A 24,064-nucleotide genomic window follows, 5' to 3' on the forward strand; every position below is an offset into this window, starting at 1 on the left:
CACACATTGCTTCATCTTGCCTAGATAGGAGAGAACCAATCACCCACGCACAGCTCTTGGACTCGCATTCATTTTAACGGCAAGCTGCGTAGTTCTTTCATTAGTTCTGGGCTTGACGGAAAGCGTTTGAGCAGCTGAATGGTGAATTACTAGCAAACATTTTCTTCTCGGCCCAAGCACAAACACAGGCTGGGCAGAGAATGGATTGAGAGAGCCCTGAGCAGAAGGACTCGGGGGTGATGGTCGATGAGAGCTGGCAACGTGCACTTGAAGCCCAGAAAGCCCCCCGTATCCTGGGCTGCATCCCCAGTAGCGTGGCCAGCAGAGCGAGGGAGGGGATTCTGCCCCTCTGCTCTGCTCTGCTCTGGGGAGAACCCCTGCAGTGCTGCCTCCAGCTCTGGGGCCATGAATATCAGCACACGGACCTGTTGGAGAGGGGACAGAGGAGGCCACAGAGATGCTGCGAGGCCTGGAGCCCCTCTGCTGTGAGGACAGGCTGAGAGAGTTGGGGGGGTTCAGCCCGGAGAAGAGCAGGCCCGGGGGAGACCTTAGAGCCCCTTCCAGTCCCTAAAGGGGCTCGGGGGAACGGTTTTAGACTGAAAGAAGGGAGACTGAGATGAGATGTTAGGAAGAAAGTCTTTGCTGTGCGAGCGGTGAGACGCTGGCCCAGGTTGCCCAGAGAAGCTGTGGCTGGCCCATCCCTGGAGGGGTTCAAGGCCAGGTTGGACGGGGCTTGGAGCAACCTGGTCTAGTGAGAGGTGTCCCACTGGCATGGGGGTAGGAACTAGAAGATCTTTAAGGTCTCTTCCAACCCAAACCATTCAGTCATTTGATGAAGTCTCAGCCAAGCTCCTCAGAACAGCATAGGCTCACAGCCTCCATTGTCACAGCTCGGCTCCCTTTTCATCAAGGAAAAGGTGCAGACGGACTGCAGGGTCAGAAAGGGACCAGACCCTCGTGCCCTCCTCACAAGACAGGCCACGAACTCCCGTACCAGGAACAAGGGGCCTGTTCCGTCTGCTCCAACACCTCTGTCAGCCGCCAAAGGACAGAAAGGAAGGAACAAAGTTCCCCCGCCTGCAGCTGGCAGCAGCATTAGGAGTCTACTCCATGGCGGGCGGGAGGCTGGGAAGATCCCAGCCCTTTGCTGCCATTCTTTGGCTGGGGACCACCCAACCTTCTGTTGAACTCCTCTTACGCCCACACGCAACCTGTGCCTGCATTTACTGTCCCACCAGAGTCCTGGGGGTCTCCACGCTCCTTCCAGGACGAGCCACTGGCTCTGCTGCCTGGCCCGGCACCGTGTCGCCCGGGACAGACCATTGCTGCCATTTCCCACGCTCAGGCTGTTCTTCTCCTCAAGCCAGCCCACAAAGCTGGCTTGAAGGATTCAGAAGCATAGTGTTTCCTACCACGTCTTGCAGGAGCTTGTTTATCTCCCCTTGGTGGTCGGCCTCCCGAACTTTGAGGGTGTCAGTATGCTGCTGTTCTTTCTGCAGGAGCTCTTGCGCCATGTTTTGCCGTTCCCACTTCAGGAGAGATCTCTCTGCTTCCAGCTCCCACTGAAGGCACTTCACTTCCCCTGCAAACACGACAAATGGCAAGAGTCAGAGTCTGCACAAACAGCGGCTCTGACTTTACTGACCTTACGCCCTTTGAGCTTCCGTGGAGGAGGGGTCTGTCTCCAGCTCCTTCACTCCTCAGAAGCACTGCGGACACAGAGCTGCTTTCATACCACCTTCCCCAGGCACGGGATCACCAGAAACGGGAGGCTCTCACCTTGGATCACCTCCTTGGCCTGCGCCACCGCGTGGAGCTGGGTTTCGAGATGACTCCTGGTGATCTCCAGCTCAGACAAGTGCTGCTGAGCCTCCAACAGGCTGCATTCCAGGGTCTCCTTCCCTGACCTGCAAATCGTGAATACAGAGAGAAAGGAGCTGCTTGCTCCTGACACCCACAGGGAGTTGTTCCAGGAAGAAGCGGTGCAAGATCCCTACCCCTGCCTACGGAAAAAGGCTCGCGTGGAAACTCCTACACAGAGAGCCTATTTCTGCCCTTCAAAATAGCAATGCGGGCCCCTCCGAGGGAATGGCCAGGCTTCCCTTGTCACCTGGCAGCACACGGAAAGCCCAGCCGAATTGGACTGCAATAGCCAAATCTTCACTTGCTGGGGTCTGATCCACGACACACGGGTAGCTGCGCCCACCAAGCCTGTGCCAGCAAGCAAAACTTGGATGGACAACGGAGGACGTATCTTCAAGAAGGAGAACAAGCACACAGTTCCGATTACACCAGCCTCTGGCAGGCCAAAGTAACTATGTCCATTTTAACAGACATCAGTGATGGGCAGGAACCCCTGAAGGCTGGCGAGAATTCAAGAGAGGTTTCCCTGCTGCTGGTGTCACCAGCTCTAGCTCCTGCACCACACTAACACCAGTTAGCTTACAAACAGAAGGCCCTCCACATTTTCTGCAGGAGCCTCTGGCTTCTCCCGAAGGGCAGCGTCCTGCTCACAACCTCCATAAGCAATAGCCGTGAATTCTGAAGATCCCACCTCAAACTACGTGGCAAGGAAAGATCGATGTTCAAATGCACAGAACAAGAATCCAAGACCAGAGAGAAACTTCACGTTCTGGGAAACGTCTGCGTGGTTTAATTATGGCTCCATGCAGAGCCCACTCGGCTTGCTGTGGACATCACAGAGGAACACGTGAGGGGGCATAAACATGAGCCCAATGCTCAGGAGAGCTTTGCCAGCTTCAGCTGTCAGAAAAATAACCTTCAAATCAAGGTAGACTTTTTTTTTTTGCTTGAAATTCTTCCATTTTCTGTCCATGGAAGCGAAAACATGTGAAAAGCACACAGGATGCAATCAATCCCCGTGGAACCACTGTCACCTTTACCATTACAGACATTAAAGAACGTCCTGCCCAGGGTCTCCTCCCTGCCCTTACCTGGCCTCTGCCAGCTGCTCCGAAAGGCCTTGTCTCTCCCGCTCCATGGCTGCCAGTCGCACCTCCAGGGCAGCCTTCTCCCGCACCAGCAACTCCTTCTCTGCGCACACCTCGGCCAGCGCGTGCCCTTGGCGAGAGGACTCCTGGCGCAACTGCTCCAGGCCACTGCGAGACGACTCTTGCTGGCGGGAAACCTGGAAGCGGGACAAAATGCAGTGAGAGTCCTTGCGTGCAGCCCTGGCTTTTGCCCCAGACAAAGGCTCCAGAGCTACACAGTTTGCTGCTTTTGCCACGTGGGAGAACAGTAGAGTCGTGGATGCAGTCCTCTCTCTGCAACTTACCAGAAGCCAAAAAGGAGGCCAACACGCACAGCTTCACCCAGCCAAGCAGCCACATGCCCACCCAGAAGCACCAGGTCTTTGGTCTCACCTCAAGGAGTTTCTCTTGGGCTTCTTCCTTCTCCTCTGCCAGGACCCTCAGCTCTACCCGCAGCTCCTCTTGTTGCTCCTCTGCTTTCTTCAGCAGCTGCTCCAGGTGGGCTTTCTCTGCACAGAGCTCGCTCTTTGTTCTTTCACACAAGCTCAGCTTCTCCTGGGCAGAGATCTTTGCTCTCTCCATCTCATCCCCTTTACACAACAGAGCCTCATTCTCTTGCTCCAGCTGCAATCACAGAAGCACAGAGGAAATCAAATACAGCAAGACTTACTCTGAAGAAGAGGAGAGCAGCAACTCCACATCCCCTGCGTCCCGCTGACATCCTCCCAGGTCAGCGCTCCCAATAAGCACGTGCCCACAAACTACCCCAAGGAGCCTGCGTGGTCTCATCACCATTTTCCACGAAGAAGGACGCTGCATTTAAACAACAGTAGGAGAATGGAAAGGGAGCAACACGGTGTTCAAAGACGGGTAGACGTGGTGCTCAGGGACAGGGGTTAGTGGGGTTTTGGCAGTGTTAGGTTCATGTTTGGACTCGATGATTTTAAAGGTCCCTTCCAACCTAGACAATTCTACGAGTCTACGATTGTCCCTGTCTTCCCCTGCCAGAAACAGCATCTGTGGCGCTCTTGCTAGACTTCCTATGAAGGTTGGGCTTGGACAGAAAAAGGAACAGTTCCATATTCAGTCAGTCACACTGTCAGAAGGCAAGAAGTCTGAGAAGAAGCAGCAGCTGGAGACAAACACCTGCCAAGACCTTTGGCAACTCTGCTCACCTGCAGCACAAGTTTGTTCAGTTGCACTGTGTCCAACGCAAGAGCTTCATTGATACAGCTCATGTTTGCTGTTGCAACACGTGGATCAGCAAGTTCAGCACTCAGCTCATGCTGAGCCCCCGTCAGCTCTGCCACCGACTGCTCGGCCTGAAGAGACAAAAGAACAACATGACAACAAGGGCAGGGAAATCCCTGCCTTCGAGCAGCAACTCCACATCCCCTGCGTCTCGCTGACATACTCCCAGGTCAGCGCTCCCAATAAGCACGTGCCCACAAACTACCCCAAGGAGCCTGCGTGGTCTCATCACCATTTCCCAAGGAGGAGAACAGCACGTTCCCTGGCCTCTACTGACACGAAAAAAGCATCTGTGCTGGTCTTGCTATCACAAGGTGGCCATACCTTCTCCAGGGCCACTCTAAGCTCATGCTTCTCTTCCTTCAGCACATCCCTCTCAAGGTGCGATTCCTCCAGCGCCTCTCTCGCAACTACCAACTCATGCTCTAACACGCAGTGTTTGTCTTCAAGTGCCACTAAGTCCTTCAGTCTGTGAGAAGGGGAAAGACAAACAAGTTGTCAATGTAAAAACATTCTCCTTTCCAAAACCAGGAGCACATACTGTGTCCCAGATACGGCAGTTGGAATGATTTCCAACGGCTTTGGACCTACACCAAAACACCACCGGCATTTCCTGACTACAGCTGCATCGCTCTTTGTCATGAGCGGCCAGACGGCTATGAATGTCCAATCCAATGATCATGGGATCACAGGAGGGTCCCGGTTAATACGCTGCATGTTGCAAAATGGCCCTTCTTGCCCCAAAGGCCTTCTGCACTCAGTCTCGCAAGGAACTGTCAGCACAGAGGTGCTACAGTGCTTAGGATGGTGCTGGGCAAATTCCTGCCAACTCCTCTAGCACCGCCCCGGGGAGCAAAAGGGCTGTACCAGAGACAGAGCTCTCTTTAGGCTGCTCTCGCTTGCTCACCAAGAACCAGTTCACAGCAAAAGCACTGGAATACGCCACCTCTTTGCCAGTCTGGTCTTACCCAGAGGAGCTTCTGGCAGTCAGACGATTTTTGCCGTCCTTTCTGTTGAAGGCAACCGTTTGACTCGGGACAGAAACAAGGCTGTGCAGAACGGGTGTGTTTGCAATGTGAACACAGCCCATCTATGAATGCAAGAGGCAGCCCCAGAAGAGAATGGTGCTAACAGCAAAGTTTAAAACACCTTTACCTCTCCTGAAGCTCCTTCTTCTCCAGCTCCCCCTTGCCTTGGAAGGACATCACGCTGCAGTTTAGACGGGAGCAGTTTGCCATTACAGACCCAGAAAGCCTCATTTGCTCTGCCTTCAGCTCTGACAAATCTCTGCAGAAGAACAAAGGAAGAGCCAACGTTCACACCACCAGCTCTCTCAGCTGACTCGCTTCTCACGCACGTAATCGCGCAAAGAGGAAAAGCTGCCAGGAAAGATGACATCTCGGCTGGGGACAAATCATTCCCCTGACACTCTGGGGTCAGGACACACCTTGGCGAGCGACTGCTCAGAGGCTCACGACAACAGCCACATAATAAACTTTTCAGGAAGGTGGAGGAAGAATAAGCCTAAAACGGCGTAACAAAAAAAGCACAAAGAACACAAGAACCAAGGCACGCTCGACGCATTAAGGAAGGTTCATCATCCAGGAAGATAAATGGCTGACAGTAACCCAGAGTCTGAAGTCGCCTGCTGACACCAGCAGCAGACACTCTCATGGCTACGCTGCTCTTGTTTGTGTAGAAGGCAACTGTGAGAAAGGAACCTCAGAGAGGTGTGAAGGGAAGGTACATCTTTTCTGCCAGAGATCGGCCTCAACTTCTACTCACCGGTTCGTGGCAGCCTTCATTTCCAGGAAATGACGGCGGAAGGTGACCATCTGATGCCACAGCCCGAGCAGACGGTCACGGTCACCCCTGAAGTAGTTCTCATAGAGCTACAGATGCAAAGACAAAAAGAAATGCCAGTTCAGCCTCCGCCATCACTGTACGAGCAGTAAAAAACCAAGTGGACCTTGCTATAGCACCCCCTTAAAACTGTCGCGTCTGCTACCGACTTGGTCAAATCATTGGTTTATATCAATAAATATATTGCTGCTTCTCTCTTAGGAGTGAAGTCTATCACTCCATCCGCGACAACCCCTCTCTTCTGCTCGTCAACACCAACACATCCTCAACAGAGCCACAACCTTCTCACAGCAAGTTCTCTGGGCCAGAAACAAAACGCGTTCTCATGCCACGCTGGCACCCCCTCTGACATTCCCGCAGCTGAGCCTCACCTCACGTTCCTGGCGCCATTCGCGCTCCTTTGCTTCCAGCTCCTCCTGCGCCCTCATCCAATCCACCGTCAGCTTTCCAACATCTTCTTTGAGGGCTGAATTCACCTCTTTCGCTTTCTCCAGGTGCTCCCGCAGCAGACTGTTCGCTTCGGCCAGATCCTCGCACCTTGCAAAGGGAGGAACAGCCATGAGGTCACTGAACAACCCCTATCCACAAGCAGCATCCCCGGGATTTCCCGGCTCCCCCAACACTGACTTTGTTCTCAGAGAAGCAGGAAAAGCGCTTTCTAGGATGAACTAAGATCTCTGGGTGATGGCCAACTCATGTGCTTCTCCTTGCTTTAAGCCTTCAGTTTCCACCTACAGGTTGGGTTTCCCCTTCCTCTGCAACTCGGACGATGCCCACAGTCGACGGCTGCCTCCCCTTCGTGCTGCCTCATCACTGGACGCATCACCTTTCTCTAGCGTTGCCCCCAGTCCCTCACCTACTGCACCAGGGCAGCGTTTAGGCTGGAAAGGGACCCTTGGAGCTCACCCGCAGGAACGCCCCGCTCCAAAGAGTTTTATTACTGCCCCACAGAACAGGTTGTGCACCTCTCTCCTTTCCAAAGGGCTTGCCCCAACACTTCCCTTGCGGAGACTGCCTACCACTGACAGGTTTTCCCTCCCTGCCGTGAGCATCCAGGATACCGAGTAGGAGGGAACGCTTCTTCCTTGTACCTTTGCTGCTCCTCTTTCACCTCAAGCAGGGCTTTCTCCAGGGCCTCCGTGCCTTCCCACCTGCCTGGGAGGCATCCCTGAAGAAGAAAGCAAATGGTTAGGCCAATTCTTCCACCTGAAGCCCAGGAATGCTCTCCTACGCTCCCACCCTTTCTTTCCTAGATCTGCTTTAGCCGGCAAGCAGAACGAAAAGCACAGAGCCAGCTCTCTCTGCCCGACGCCAGCATTCTCGCCTTCCAAAACACTGTCTGTCCACCCATTCTATTTCAGAGACAGCCCCAGAACAGGCAGCAAAGCCCTCTCCCGAGACCCAGGACGAAACGCTCCCCGCCAACAAAGCACCCCTGCACACAACTCCAATCCTGCATTTCTGGGACCGCTGGCTGCTCTGAGAGCGGCAACTGGGCAGAACAGGGGCGGGCAAACTCGCAGCGCTTCTTGAAACCCTCCGGGAGCACAATCTTGCTTTCCCCTGCCATGGCTCGGGGAGCTTTTTCGCTCCCGAACGCTACGGCCGCTCTCTTCAGTTCGCGCCCTGCGCACTCACCGCTCCTGCTTCCAGCTGCTGCTCCAGCTCTCGGCAGCGGGTCCGGTACTGCAGGACCTGGGCGCAGACACGGCATGAAGATGAGCGACTGCAGCCGGGGACGGACCCGGCTCCTCCGGCACCGGCTTTTCTCTCGCTCTCTGCAGCCCGAGCTCAGCCCGCGCCACGGCGCTGCCGCTCCGACACCGAGTCCCTTCGGGACCGGGAAGCTTCGCTTCCCCCGAGCCCGGCCAAGCCCCGGCGAGCGGCTCGGCGGTGACCGCCGACGGGACGGGACGGCTCCCGGGGCCTCCCTCCCTCCCCCGAGCTCCGGGCTCGGCGCCGTCCCGCCCGCGGCAGCGCAGGGCAGGGCCCGGGCAGGACCCCGCCGGGGCCGCGCCTTCGCCCCCCGAGGGCTCCGCCGCCGAGTCCCGTCCGCGGACGGCGCGGGCACCCCGGCCCGGCCTCGGGGAGCTCCCCCCGGGCAGGCGCCCCCGCTCCTCACCTTCGCCTGCAGCTTCCGCACCAGCACCGCTTGCCGGTGCCGCGCCTCCTGCGAGCTCTGCAGCCGGCGCTGCAGGGAGGCCGGGCCCGGCGCCGCCATGCCCCCGCTCGCCGGCCGGGCTCCGCCGCCTGACGGGCGCCGCCGGGAGCCGCGGGGCGGGAGGGACGGGCTCGCTCGGGGCCGCTCTGCGGCGGCGCTTTCCTGCGGGCTGCGGGGCTGCCGCGGGGGAAGAGGCCGCTCCGGCCGCGGTTCGCTCCGGCCGGCTCCGCTCGGAGACCGTTACCGGCCCCGGCCGACGCTGGGGGCGGGAGCGGGGGGAAACGGTCCCCGCGAGCCGCGTGTCGGGGGGGGCCCGCGACGGCGGGCGAGAGCCGGGGCCGCGGGGACGGGCCGTCGCCCGGGGAAGGCGGCGGCAGCGCCGGAGCCTCTGCCGGAGGCTGCGGCTTCGGCCCGGGCTGCCGCGGGAGCGGGGGGCCCGGCCCGGGGCGAAACGCCGACGTGCCCGGGGGGAGCTCCCGGACCTTGTCCTCCCCGACGGGCGGCGCGAAGGGCCCGGGCCGCCAGCAGGCAACGGGGAAGCCGGGGCGGGAGGGAAAGCTTCCGAGTTCCAGGGCAACGGGCTCCGGGAATACAGCGCTATTTCATGGGCTCAGGGGGGAAACACGACAAACGGGGCTCAGTCCCCTTTGCCCCCCGGCCTCGTCTGTCCTGGGAGTAGAGAAAGGCTGCCAAGGGACACCGCAGCGAGAGCACTATCACCACACTCCCGCGACAACGGGAGAAATCCTCGTACCTCCCCATCATTCAGCTCTTGCCTCAGTTTAGCCTTTCAGCTTCAACACCAGAAAGTTACATCCAAGTGATGCAAACCAACAAATTCCCTTTATGCTGACACACAGAATGACGCTGTCTCCCAGAAAAGGTAGTCAGGAGATCACGTTTTGGAAAGGAGAAGTCAGGACAGTATTCCTGTTAGGCTGCAACACTTTGCCAGAATCCTCTCTGGTTTGTATCGAAGAACGAGGGTGAGTCAGAACAGGTAGAAAGGGTAGAGGAGAGGGTCACGTAGCCAAGGGCCACTTCCTACAACTTGTAAGCGATAAGTCAACTACAATATATTTCTCAGGTCTGCATGAACACACACAAAGTACCTGCAGTAAGGGGCAAGGTTAGGCTTCAAGGCTTGAGTCGCCAGAACCTTCCCTGGGGAGAGGCTCTTTCCTCTAACCAGGTCATCCCATTTGTCAGCCCGCTGTGATTTAAAGATACAACCAAAGCCAAGTTTGGCCAGAACAGCTGCTTCCTTTCTAGTCTTAAAAGACCATTAACTTGGGACCTTTATTCCTGAAATGCATCCATGAGCCCTTGTCATGATTTCAGAGGAACTAGGCAAAGATTTGCCCCGCAAAAGTAGCCAGTATAAAAGCAGTCGGACTGATCTGCACGTTTCATAGACTTGCGTGCCTTAAAAGTGTTTAAGGTTTAACCTTAAGGTGTTTCAGTTTTAAACACCTTAAAGGTGTTTAAATGCTCGTCAGCTGTCCCTTGTTCCCGTGAAAGCCAAACCAGGCACACAGTGATGGCAGGACGACCAGAGCATCCGCCCAAGAAAGGCAGAAGAGCGCCTTACCCTGTCTCTCGGCCCCTGGAGTCACGCGATTGCCACCTTTATCCCACCGCTGCTTAAACAGGTTGTGCTCTACATCCAGCTGCTGCTCTCCTGCTCCCTCCATGGCTTCGATGCTCAAATCTGAAAGCAGTGAGCAAGGGAAGTGGTCTGTAAAGGCACAGTCATTATGGCCTGTGGTGGGCTGAGGACGCATTCAACCCGTGAAAATACAGAATCTTCCAGCCAGGGGGACAAGAATGTGCCAAAGTGAAAGGCTGTGTATGCCTGGGGCCGAGTGTCACCCAGGGAAGAAAACGCACGTTGCAGCAGCCAAAATGCCCCTTCCAAATACGGGGTTGGGTTTGGTGTACAAGAAGGACTGTTTCCAGCTGCCACAGAAAGCGTTACCCTGAAGGGTAATACACTTAAGGCCAAACAAATCCACAAACCAAGCCCCTCCAAGCCCATAACCATCTTCACAAACACCGCTTCAGGAGCACAGCTTAAAACTGGTTGAAAGCTGCCTCCTACCTCAACCCCCCCACCTTCGGCTGTCTGACTCCTTCGCAGCTGTGGTCAGGGATCCCAAAGCTGCTGTTCTGGAGGCAGAGACCCAGAAGCTCGATGGGTCTCTGTACCTTTTCTTTTTCCAATACACTCATTTCTCCAAAACCCGGGACAGGCTCTGGGCAGAAATCTCAGAATCTGAGTGGTTGGAAGGGACCTCTGAGATCATCAAGTCCAACCAGAAAAAAAAAAAAAAAAAAAAAAGCACCCACCTACTAAACTCCACACCCACAACCCCACACACAACACCCCACCACAAACAATAATCTTGGGCACTAGAGCATGCCCTGAAGAGCCATGTCTACATGTTTCTTAAATACCTCCAGGGATGGTGACTCCACCACCTCCCTGGGCAGGCTGTTCCAGTGCCTGACCACTCTTTCAGTAAAGTAATTCTTCCTAATATCTAATCTAAACCTCCCCTGCCGCAGCTTCAGACCATTTCCTCTGGTCCTGTCGTTATGCCCTTGGGAGAAGAGGCCAACCCCTGCCTCTCTACGGTTTCCTTTCAGGCAGTTGTAGAGGGCAATGAGGTCTCCCCTCAGCCTCCTCTTCTCCAAACTAAACATGCCCAGCTCCCTCAGCCTCTCCTCCTAGGACTTGTTCTCCAGACCCCTCACCAGCTTGGTGGCTCTCCTCTGGACACGCTCCAGCACTTCAATGTCTTTCCTGTAGTGACGGGCCCAAAACTGAACACAGTACTCGAGGTGAGGCCTCACCAGTGCCGAGTACAGAGGCACGATGACTTCCCTGCTCCTGCTGGCCACGCTATTCCTGATACAAGCCAGGATGCTGTTGGCCTTCTTGGCCACCTGGGCACCCTCCAGTCATCCGGCACCTCTCCTGTTGACCAGGATTGTTGATAGATAATGGAGAGAGGCTTGGTGAGTTCTCCTGCCAGCTCCCTGAGAACTTTTGGGTGAATCCCGTCCGGCCCCATAGACTTATGCGTGTCCAGGTGCATAAGCAAATCATTAACTACTTCCTCCTGGATTACAGGGGAGTTGTCCTGTTCTCTATTCTTATCTTCCAGCCCAAGAAGCTGAACACCCTGGGGGTAGCTGGTCTGACTATTAAAGACAGAGGCAAAGAAGGCATTAAGTATCTCAGCCTTCTCCTCGTCCTCGGTTGCAAGGTTACCCCCCGCATCCAGTAAGGGATGGACATTCTCTGTCACTCTCTTTTTGTTGATGTATTTATAGAAACTTTTTTTGTTGTCCCTTATGTTAATTGCCAGGTTGAGTTCCAGCTGGGCTTTTGCCTTCCTGATTTTTTCTCTGTATGACCTAACACGATCTCTGTACTCCTCCTGAGTTGCCTGTCCCCTCTTCCAAAGGTGGTAAACCTTCCTTTTTCCCTTAAGTCCCATCAAGAGCTCTTTGTTCATCCAGGCCGGCCATTTTCCCCGCCCTTTAATTTTGCGCCTCATGGGGACAGCCTGCTCCTGGGCCTTTAGGATTTCCCTCTTGAAGAGCGTCCAGCCTTCCTGGGCTCCTTTGTCTCTCAGGACTACCTCCCACGGGACTCTCCCAACCAGGGTTCTGAACAGGCTAAAGTCTGCCCACCGGAAGTCCAAGATGGAGGTTTTGTTAACCCCCTTCCTTACCTCGCTATGGATGGAAAACTTAACCGTTTCATGGTCACTAAGCCCAAGACGGCCTCCGACCTCCACGTCCCCCACTTGCCCTTCTTTGTTTGTGAACAGTAGGTCTAGCAAGGCACCTCCCCTGGTAGGCTCACCTACCATTTGTGTCAGGAAGTTATCCTCCATACACTCGAGGAACCTCCTAGCCTGCCTGCTCTCTGCTGTGTTATATTTCCAGCAGATGTCTGGTAAGTTGAAGTCCCCAACTAGAACAAGGGCTGGCGTTTGCGAGACTGCAGCCAGCCGCTTATAGAATACCTCATCAACCTGCCCATCCTGGTTGGGTGGTCTACAGCAGACTCCCAGCACAAAATCACCTCTGTTAGCCTTCCCTTTCACCCTTACCCATAAACACTCAACTTCTTCATCACTGGAGTCTATCTCTATAGAGTCAAAAAACTCCCTAATGTACAGAGCCACATCCCCCCTCCTTCCTTGCCTATTCCTTCTGAAGAGCTTATAGCCACTCATTGCAGCATTCCAGTCATGACCATCATCCCACCACGTTTCCGTGATGGCGACTATGTCGTAGTTGTCCTGCCGCACAATGGCTTCTAGCTCATCCTGTTTGTTGCCCATGCTACGTGCATTAGCATAGATGCACTTGCCCTGGGCTACTGGTTTCACCCCCATCTTTGGCCCTTGACACTCAGGTTCATTACCAGCGGGCCTGGTTTTATCCCCTTCCCCCTTAACTTTCGGCTTAAAGCTCTGTCCATGAGCTTTGTTAACTCTTAGCCTAGTACCCTTTTCCCCTTCTATGAAAGGGTTTTCCCAATGTTCTCTAGCAGTAATTTCTAAACTTCTGTCACCTTTCTCTGATGAGGTGTCAGAGTGGGAGTCCTCACTAATGTGGTCTCCTTCAAACCGTGGCATGCTTTCCTCAGGTTTAATCTTGACAGGCCCAGTTATCTCCCCTTCCCCCCTCATATCTAGTTTAAAGACCGGTCAATGAGCCCTGCTAACTCCTGCCCCAAAATTCTTTTCCCCCTCTGAGACAGCTGTGTCCCACCTGACAATGGCATGCCAGGTGTCTCATATAGCCACCTATGTTCGAAAACCCCAAAGCCCTGCCTGTAACACCAGTCCCGGAGCCACAAGTTGATCTGTTGCCTCTTCCTATCAATTTCTTTATTCACAGTTGCCACTGGTGGGATAGAAGAGAAGACAACTTGTGTTCCTGACCCCTTGAGCTGCTGCCCTAAGGCTCTAAAATCTCTTTTAATTGATTTCGGCCTCCTCCTACCCATTTCATCACTACCCACCTGAAATACTAGCAGGGGGTAATAATCAGTGGGGTTTACTAGGTCTGGGAGTTTGTTCGTCACATCCCTGACCCGTGCCCCAGGGAGGCAACAGACTTCCCTGTGTAGCGGGTCAGGGCGGCATATTGGTCCCTCTGCCCCCCTCAGCAGAGAGTCACCCACAACGATGACCTTTCTCCTTTTCCTTTTGGAGCTAGTAGTGAAGTTGGGTCCGCTGTGACGTGTACTTTCTGTCTTCCCTAGTCTTGGTGTGCCATCCTCCTCTCCATCGGCCAGTTCCTCCTGCAGGACTCCATACCTGTTCTGCAGGGGTAACTGGGAAGCTGGGAGAGGTTGGGAGGGGACTCGCCTGCTTCCTCGAGCAGGGACCTGTTTCCATTCCCCCTCTTCTCTGAGATCCTCTCCTGTTGCTTGGTGAGAAGAGGGGAGAGGGTCCTCCGATTTACACGGGGCCTCAACCTGTTCCCCTACTCTCAGGGAGTGGGCCCACCAGTCAATCTCTCTTTCACACTCCCTGATGCTCCTCAGCCTCTCCACTTCATCCTTCAGCTGGGCCACCAGGCTGAGCAGATCATTCACCTGTTCACATCTTATACAGGTGTTGTCTCCGCTACCCTCCATTGCCAGCGCCAGGCTCCGGCACTCTCTGCACCCAGAGGCCTGCACGCCCATGTGTTTGCGTGGGGCCTCGGTCTGGGTGCCCACAGCTTTCCTAAACACAGCCTTCGATCTGGTAGCAACCACAGCTGAGTCCCCAGGAGCGACTGACCTTACCATGTACGCCAGTAGAGGCACTGGGCCCGGCCGGTACACACACCAGCTCTGGTTGCTCCCTCTGTGCTCTGTGGGCAGGGACTAGTCCTCCCTGACGCCTTTTATCCCCTGGAGGCGGGATAAACCGGGGGTGGGGGTGGCTCCGCCCAGGCTCGCTCAGCAGCACCGCCCCCCAGCTGACAGCCCCCAGGACAAGCAGAGGCCTTGTCCCGGCTTCCAAAAAAAAAAGCCCCAAAAAGAGCTTCTCGTCGGCATCTCCTTGCAGTGATGTCCTGTTGCTCCTCTGCTTTCTTCAGCGGCAGCTCCAGGGGGGCTGTTGGTGGTCTTCCTCCCCCTCACTGTCGAAGGGCAGGTGCGCTGCTGGCTCAGACAGTGACCCAAGGTAGGGAAGGTGGCCTCCGAAAGGCCCCAGCCGGCTTCCGCAGCCTGGCGGCAACATCTCTTTTCTCCTGCCGAGCGTTTGAGACATGAACTCTTCTGGCTTCTCAGCCTCTTACACCACCCCGTGGCTCAAACAGGCGGGTGAATCTCACTCCTGTACGGCCCGTCTTCTTCTCGGGTGGTGATCCGTCCACAGCGAGCAGAGGGTGAAAGGAGAGAGGAAGCCGAAGAGAATCAACGATTAATCATACATCGCACAAGCCAATAATCAGAAATTAAAAATCCACATAACAGCGTTCGCCTGATACTCAGTAGCCACTTTCCCCATCCGGTGAGTCCCAACCCCCTCAGAATTGGCACTCCATCCGTCAAAGCAGTCCTTGAGCTGCACACTGTAGAATAGTTCCCCAGCCCGGGCAGCGATTTGCTTTGTCTTAGCGCGAGCTTCTTCCGTCGGGGGAGTGGCCTTGTGAACTGTAACACAGCCTTCTTCTTCAGTATGATACCGCAGACTCCATGGTCTTTTAAGAACAGCATATCCAAGGCCAACCTGGTTTGTCATGTCCTTCTAGATACCTGTTGCAATGGAGTGTTCATTTTCCCAAAGGCGTACCGGGCCCAGGTACTTAAAATAGGCATTTTACATTTTTGTACATACATTTTTGTTCCTTGTGCTTGATTTTGTCTAATTGACTTTATGGACCAGGCCCACTGGAGTTGTGTCCTGTCCCTAAGGAGGGTCCAGTCGTAGGGATTTGGAAGTTGGATGCACCACCCCGAGTCCCACTTGAAATGAGAGTCAAACACAAATTTGTGACTGGCTGTAGTGGGAGTGGCGTGTCTCTGAGGGTGCCAGGGATAATTTAGACATTTCCCAACAGCGGTTCCCGAAGATTTCCGAAGGGCGAACTTTGGCCTGCTTAGGAGCATGGTTGAGAGTGTCCCTTGGAGGACAGTCCTGAAGGGCAAAGGTGCCCAGGAAGGCTGGTCTTACTTCAAGGAGGAACTCCTAAAAGCTCAGGAGAAGGCCATTCCCAAGTCCCAGAAAACAAGCAGACAGGGAAGAAGACCAGCCTGGCTAAATAGAGAGCTTAGGCTGGCCATCAGGAGAAAAAAAGAAAGTTTATGATCCTTGGAAAAGGGGGTTGGCTACTTATGAAAAATACCAAGATGTAGTGAAGCTATGCAGGGCGAAAATCAGAAGGGCCAAAGCTCAAGCAGAACTCGTCTTGGCCACCACGGTTAAAGAGAACAAGAGGTTCTTTCAGTATATCAATAGCAAAAGGAAGAGTAGGGAAAATGTAGGCCCACTAACGAATGAGATGGGCGCCCTAGTGGTGGAAGACACAGAGAAGGCAGAGCTACCGAATGCCTTCCTGGCTTCGGCCTTCACTGCTAAAGCCGACCCGCAGGAATCCCAGGCCCTGGAGGCAAGGGGAAAGGTCTGGAGAGGGGAAGAGTTTTCCCCAGTAGAGGAAGATCAGGTTAGAGACCACTCGGCCAAACTGGACATCCATAAGTCCATGGGCCCTGATGAGATGCACCCGCGAGTGCCGAGAGAGCTGGCAGATGTTATTGCTTGGCCACTCTCCATCATCTTTGAAAGGTCATGGAGAAGAGGAGAGGTGCCTGAGGACTGGAGGAAGGCCAATATCACTGCAGTCTTCAAAAAGGGCAGGAAGGAGCACCCAGGGAACTACGGACCAGTTAGTCTCACCTCCGGCCCTGGGAAGGTAATGGAGCGACTCGTTCTGGATGTCATATCCACGCACGTTCAGGAGCAGGAAGTGATTGGAAGTGGTCAACATGGATTTCCCAAGGGTAAATCATGCTTGACCAACCTCAGAGCCCTCTATGATGTTATAACTGGTTGGCTGGATGAGGGCAGAGCGGCAGATGTCACCTACCTTGGCTTCAGCAAGGCTTTTGACACTGTCTCTCATAACATCCTCCTTCGGAAACTGAGGAAGTGTGGACTAGATGAGGGGACAGTGAGGTGGACTGAGAGCTGGCTGTGTGACAGGACTCAGAGGGTCGTCATTAATGGAGCAGGGTCGAGCTGGAGGCCTGTAACCAGTGGTGTCCCCCAGGGGTCAATCCTTGGACCGGTATTGTTTAACGTATTCATCAAGGGCCTGGACGAGGGGACAGAGCGTATGCTCAGCAAGTTCGCGATGACACCAAAGCGGGTGGGGTGGCTGACACCCCAGAGGGCCGTGCTGCCATCCAGCGTGACCCAGACAGGCTGGAGAGCTGGGCAGAGAAAAAACTAATGAGGTTCAACAAGGACAAGTGTAGGGTCCTGCACCTGGGGAGGAAGAATGTCAGGCACCAGTAGAGGTGAGGGGTGGACCTGCTGGAAAGCAGCTCTGGAGAAAAGGATCTGGGGGTCTTGGTAGACAGTAAATTATCCATGAGCAAGCAATGTGCCCTTGTCGCCAAGGCGGCCAACGGAATTCTGGGCTGCATAGGGAAGAGTGTGGCCAGCAGGTCCAGGGAGGTCATTCTCCCCCTCTACTCTGCACTGGTGAGGCCACAACTGAAATACTGTGTCCAGTTCTGGGCTCCCCAGTTCAAGAGAGACAGGGAACTGCTGGAGAGAGTCCAGCGTAGGGCAAGAAAGACGATGGAGGCATTGGAGCATCTCCCTTATGAGGAAAGGCTGAGAGAGCTGGGACTCTTTAGCCTGGAGAAGAGAAGGCTGAGGGGACAATAAAGAGCAGGTCACAGACAACCTCCCATCGGCACGTTTGCTGGCAGAAGAAACAGTGTGCTGCCCCCCGCCCGCCTCAGCCCTGACACATGCCAGCCAGCGGGGCTGGCACCAAGGAGCGCGTCCTGCAGCCTCCACCCCACCGCTGAGGGCGATGCCTTCCGTCCCAGCCCGCGGGGGGCTCGGCAGCAGCTTGGGAAGCCTGACCCACCGGGCACTCGGCCCCCGCCTTGCCCTGGCACCTTTCCTCCGAGCCAAGGCACCGGGGCTTTCCCTCCGTTGCTCCCTGCAGTTCCTCGCAACTCCTTTGCGCTCCCCACAACTCACTGCCGGGCACAAAAAGATGCCCCCAGTCATCCCCGCAAACATTTTATTGCTGACTTCCCACTTGCCCCCCACCTTGCCCCTTCTGCTCGATTGCTCTTTAAGCAGACCTTTCCCCAAACCCGCCCAACACCACCCTCCTTACCCAGCTCATCTGGGATTGTTACAGCTCTGCTGAAGTTAATGCCCTCCCAACACCATCATCTTGGGGCACTCGCTACAAACTCACCAACACCAGGGGTGAGCTCAACTCAAGCCACAAGGAGGAAAGCTCTCGCAGGAAGGGTCTCAGCATGCGGGGGGGGAGGGAGAAGGATGGCTTTGGGCAGCAGCATCCGACTGGAGACTGGGTGCAGGCTGCTCCCTGCAGCGCCTGACCCTGGGACAGCCCGGACACCTGCGAGTCCCTGGCTGAAGCCCCTGTGTCCAGGGGAGCCTTGACAGCCGGGGGGGCACGGACAGCTCGGCTCCGCCAGCCGACACCCACCGGACACACACACACAGCCCCGACCCAGCCACACGGAGAGAGGGGACCCCGCATCGCCCCCCGACTCCGCACCCCAGGCAGCGGCCCCTCCGCAGCCCGGCCCCCGCAGCCCGACCCCCGCCCGGGCAGCCTCCCCCAGGGACAGGAGCAGCACGGCGGGGCGCCGCCGCCCACAACCCCCATGGCCGGCAGCGCTCCCCGACCGCCTCCGCCTCCGCACCACCCACGGGCCCCACCGCACCCCTGCACCAGCTCCCTCTCCCCAAAGCCCCCCGCAGCCTGCGCTGCCCCCTCCACGGCTCGCCCCGAGTGGGGACCAGGGGCCGAGGCCGCTGCCAGCAGCAGGAATGCCGGCAGGGTGTAAGAGACGGGCTGGAAATTCCCTGCCGAGGGGCAGAAGGCCCTCCAAGCCTTCAGTGGAATGCCTCAAACGCTCGCAAGGAAATAAATAATGCAGGACCGGCCTTCAAGGAACTGGTAAGGCCAACACTTCTGGCACCTGAAAGCGTGGGAGGACTGTCTTGTGAAGACAGGATTGTTCTGCCACTCGTGTGGTGAGCTCGCTAGTTCTCAGTTCTCCAGGCCATTGCATCCGATAAGTGACCTTTGCATCATTATCCGCAAAATGCATATGAAAGCGCACACCCTGCATATGCTAATGAGGATTATAGGGATCACGCTAAACACGTATGACTATGACACTCGTCTCTCCACCCAAACCAAGCTACACCTCACCTGGGAGAAGGGAGAAGCCTGGGACGAGGCTGTCCTCAGCAAGAGGGGTTGGACCATGCTCATTCAGCAAACAGAAAAGGGGAAAATAAGTGCCCCTAAGGGGGAACAAAGAAGAAACAAAAGAAGAAGATAATGCCTGGGAAGATCCTTCCCAAGAAAGAAGATCATACCTGGGAAGATCCCCTGAAAAAGACGCTGGAACCAGGAACGGTGATCTCTTTATCTCTGTCTTTTCCTTTCCCTATCTCTCAGTTTCTCTTTACTCTTACAGCTGTTAAGTAATGACCTTAAGTATGACCTTAAGTACCGCTTGCCATAAGTTGTCCTGTACCTGTTGTTAAGTAACACAATGCATACCCCACCACTTGCCATAATTTGTCATATACCTAACCAATTATTGTGGACTTGTTAAAACCTATGCTAACCGTTTGGGGAAGCTAATAAATATTTCTATATGGACCTTGAGATTTATCTCACCTTAGTGCGCACTCTTGAGAATTTATGAATCTGAAGTCACTTACTCCCCCTCTTTCCTGGGAGTGGGACGTGACACAGGACAAGGAGGGCTTTGCTCCGGGCTTCGGCTCTGGGCACGGCCCCGGGTAAAGCACGGCAGAACTAGAAGCAAGGACCCGAGCGTGGGGATGTTCAAAGCCTTAAACATCAGCCCCTGCAGCTCCAAAACCTTCTCCCCTCATCCTTGTACCAGCCATTCCCAAGGATGTCATGGCCCTCAAGTGATCAGTTTGCGTTTTACAGCTCTACAGCCCCATCCTGGCTTGTGCCCCGTCCCTCCCTTTCCTTTCCCTCCAGCAGCAAGGGCAGCAGCAGGTTTCCTGCCTGCTTTGATGGCATCACGGCAGGGGTCGGTCATGGCAGAGTCCGTGCTTGGCTGGGGACCCCTTTGCTCTTGGGGAAACCACTCCCCAGCAGCCCATGAACCCTGCTGGTGCCCAGGGACGTCCCCTCCGTCACCCGCACCCCATCTGTGCACAGGGACCCGCTGCCCCCAGGGCGGCCGTGCCACCACCCCCAGCCGCCTCCAGCCCCGCCATCCCCGAGACACTGGAACCACAACTCTGCAAACGCCGCGGGTGCCCAAACAAAGGCAAAGAGAACTTGGGTGTGAAAAACATGAACACAACTCTTTATTAACAACAACACAACTACCTACAACTACTGACAAAACCACAAGTAACTATGAAACACAACTGTAGAAATACAACAACTAGAGAAATACAACAACATAAAAACTATAGAAATATAACAACTATAGAAATACAACTATATACATCTCTTCCTCTTCACAGCTCCAGTACGTTGCCTCGAACTCCCACTGGTCTGCTGCCCCTGGAAGAAAAGCCAGCGGCACGGCCGTTTGACTAACGAGCAGCGCCTCGCCGAGCAGAGCTGGGGCTTCCCGAGCCGGCTCAGCGGCAGCAGCTGCTTCGGGTCGGGCTTCGCCCTGACGGGCATTCGATGGCCACAGCCCTGGGACACGCTGGGGACAGCGGGACTCTGCCGCCAGCGCTGAGCCCCGCCTGGGCTCGGGCTTACACTTGCCTGTCCCGGCCCTAAGAAACCGCTCCCGGCCCAAAGCAGAGGGGGGCTCAGGGCAGCGCGCTGGGGGCCGTTGTGCCGCCAGCAGGAGGGCAGCGGGCACCGTGTCCCTGCAGCGGGGACCACCCAGCCCAGCCCAGCCCCAGCCCCAGCCCCATCCCGGTGGCAGGAGACCCTCCCTCCCTGCAGGCAGTGCATGGGGAGCACGTGCCTGTCCTCCTGATGGCGGGTCCACATCCATCGCCTCCTCCTCCTCCACATCCACCTCCATCTCTTCGATTTCCTCCACCTCCTCGACCTCCATGTCTTCCTCTGTCTTCACACTCCTGGCAGCATCCTCCGAAGCCTCCAGCGCAAGTTCTAACATCCTAAGACAAGAGGCAAGCAGAAAAGTGCATTGGTCCTGCCCTGCCCAGCTGAGTGGACCCGTGGGACAGGGCTCTCCACACCCCTGCCCCTCTCGCCGGCCAGCCAGGGAGAGCCGTGGGCACATTCCCAGCAGGAGCTGGCTGGACCTGGGCAGCTCCTTGGCCACCAGCACCCACCAGAGCTGACGGCCCAGCGCCTGCAGCTGGAGGCTCCTGTTCTTCTGCATCTTCATCATTTTCGGGTGGGGCACAGTCTTCTGGATCTGATGGTGCAGAGAGGGCAGGGGTGAGCAGCCCTGCTCCCTGCCCCATGGGGCCACGGGCACACACCCCGGGGCCCCCACACAGAGACCCCGGCCCACGCGTGGTGTGCCTGGGCGCCCAGAAGCTCCTTACTCGGTGCAGGCGGCCTTTGGGCTCGGCGCTGCTCCGCTGGCAGGGCTCAGCTCCCACGGCTCCAGCCTGGAAAGGGGCAGCGCAGGCACCGGCTCAGGCTCCGGCCAGCACCGGCCTGCTCCCGCCGAGCATCCCTGCGGCAGCAGCCCGGGGCAGCCTGGGCTGCGTGTGGGGACGTGTCCCCCCGCGCAGGGATGCTGCACCCCAGCAGGGCATGAGCAGCCCAGAAGGGCTTCTGCCAGCCCCTGGCCTTGCAGGGGTGGGGGGAGAGGGCGAGACAAGCTGCCGGCCCCCCCACCACTGCGGGGTGCCCACCTCCAGGGAGCAGGGACGTACCTCTGCCAGTGCAAGCATCTTGGTCTTCATCGCCTTCATTATCACAACGCTTTGGGAAAGGTAATGGAGCAGGCGGGATGGGAAGGGAAGGGCTGGGTGGAGGGTCGGAGCTGTGAGGAGCAGGAGAGCAGGGCTGTGTGGGGAGCAGGAGAGAAGGGCTGTCGGGCGCAGGGCAGAGGGGATGCGTTGTGCCCGTCGCCAGGCACTGGCAGTTACAGATGGAACACGGGCCATGGCAACGGGAGCGCAGTGGGGATGGGGGCGAGCCCCCTTAAAGGGGGGGCAGCTTAACACGTACCTACCCCCCAAAGTCAAGAATCCCAACACATTACACTTCATTTCTGTCTTCAGCTGCTCTTCCTAACCATCCCCTCGTGCCTGTCAGTCACACACACCCCACAGGAAAGGTCTTCTCCAGCTATTTCCTGCAGGAGCTGATGTTCACCTCACATCTCATGGCCATCCCTGTCTGGTCTCTGCTCTCGCTCTGCATCTGTACAGCACGCGGTGCTCCCCAGTGCCCAGGGACCTTTCTCCAGTGACCAGCACACCAGTTGAGACCATGGTGTGTGGCAGGGCTCCCCGGGATGCTTGTGCCCCCTCCAGCTCTAAGGCAGGAAGAGCATTGCCCATCTCTGCCACGGCAGCAGATGGAGTTACGACAGCCCTTGACAGTCCTGGTGGGTTATTGCCAGGGCAGGAATGCTCACAGCAGCTGGTGGAAGCCCGTTTGTCGGCTCTTTAAGCAGTTGGGTTTGCCCAGGGCATTGCAGCCTGTCTGTGGGACGCGGGGGCAAGTGGTGCCCGTCCTTCCCAAAGAGGTCTGGACGGATGGAAATGCCAAGGAAAAACCCAGCCCGTCCTCACGTGCAAGTGCCAGCCCAGGCTCCAGGCAGCGCCCTGCAGGCCTTTGAGCCGCCCACCCCTCACCCTCCTCCATTCCTTACGCTCTCATCGTACAACAGCTCTTACGGGTTTGGAGGTGAGCAGCCATAACATAGACCCAAAGGCAAAGCCCCACAGCAAACCCGGCTACAACTCCGAAAAGCAATCGACAGCTCCCGCTGACACCAAGAGGGTCATGGCAGTCTGTGGGCAGGGCTGGAGCCTTTCCTGCTGGTGGCACCTGAGCCAAGGCAGCTCCTCGAGAGCACCCAGCTCTGCTGGGACGGGCCATGCCCTCTGCGTGGGCTCTGACGACGCTGGGACCCTCGGAGGCCGGGCAGCGCGGGGGCAGGTGAGCAGCCCTTGCCCACGGCTGCAGCATCGGGAATTCCCAGGGCCTGGGCAGGTCCCTTCCAGCGCAGCCCAAGGCCGTTTGCGCTGGCACAGCTGGAGGGAGACCCCGGCTCCTGCTTTCCGGGTCGTGTCATATTCCTTCTCATACAGCCAGCTGTCAGAGTCTCTCCTAGTTGTTGGAAATCCCATGGGTCTTATTGAGCCAAGGGACGACTTTCCAAATTCTGTCCCACCAACGATATTTTCACCAGTCCCAGACCCTTGTTTTCTCTGACTTGGGATCTGAAGCACGCTAGCGTTGATACTCCTGGTAAGGACACAGACCAAACCCTCGGCCCAAGGGGAACCTTGCAACAGTTTTGAGATGTACACTTGTCGTTTCAGTCGGGACGGACAAACGACAAGACTCTCCTTGAAGAGTTAAGTTAAGCTCTCTCTTTATTGTAAACTTGGCTTTCTTATATAGCTAATCTTGTTCACACTCCGTTCACGCGTTCTTTCTATGCTTTCATTTGGTTCGGTTACATAGCACACGCGCTCGTAGCTACAATGCGACTGGTTATTGAAATCCTGTTCACATTGCTCAAATCCGGCTTTCTCACAGCCTAGTTCCTCCTTGTTCTCTGAAGCAATCTTCTTCTTTCTCCTTTTTCTTCCATTGTCCTTACATGACACAACTCGCGGCCTTCTTATGGGTACACTGCAATCTCTGTCTCTTCTGTCAAGGGGTCTACGGACCCGCCGTATCCCCCAACAACTGTGAGGTTTCTTTGGAAAAATACAAGCCTTGAGAAGCCAAAGGAGAACGTTGCCACCCGCCTTCTGCTCTGGGGAAAGGAGCTGATGGAGGCCCAGACCTGAGCATTGGTCCTTTGAAGAGAAAAACAGAACCAAAATAGAGTTTGTTTTTTTTTTTTCCCCTCTACTGGACATGAAGATTCAGCAAAAATTAAACAAAGCCATGAAAATGTGGTGGCCCAGAAAGAACAAAAAAAAATCAGCCTTTTTTATACCGTCGGTAGAGACAAGACGCCTTTCTTTCCATTTCCTCCCTTCAACTAATCAAACTCTCCATGTTCCCTCCCAAACGCCACGTTAATTTATGCAAATGAGCACCAATTAATAAAATAAACACACAACGGGTGCTTGAAATAGGACGAGACGCCTCACGGCCACCCAACACCTTTAACCACCCCGATTCTGCTGCCCCAGAACCAGCACAACGAGTTTTAAAGCCTTTAATGATCGCGCAAAAAGCTGGAGCGGGGCAAGAACTTGAAAACTCACCAACCAAATTTAAGAAGTAAACGAAAATCCACACACGAAAACTAACCTTATCTCTACCAAAAGGGCGCTGCAGTCCAGATCTTAAACGCTGCGCACCACCAGCAGGGAAACACGTTGTTAAATAGGATGACCCTTTTGGGGCCATTTCCCCC

The sequence above is a fragment of the Chroicocephalus ridibundus genome, chromosome 12 (assembly GCF_963924245.1).
Source record: "Chroicocephalus ridibundus chromosome 12, bChrRid1.1, whole genome shotgun sequence".
Taxonomy (NCBI): domain Eukaryota; kingdom Metazoa; phylum Chordata; class Aves; order Charadriiformes; family Laridae; genus Chroicocephalus; species Chroicocephalus ridibundus.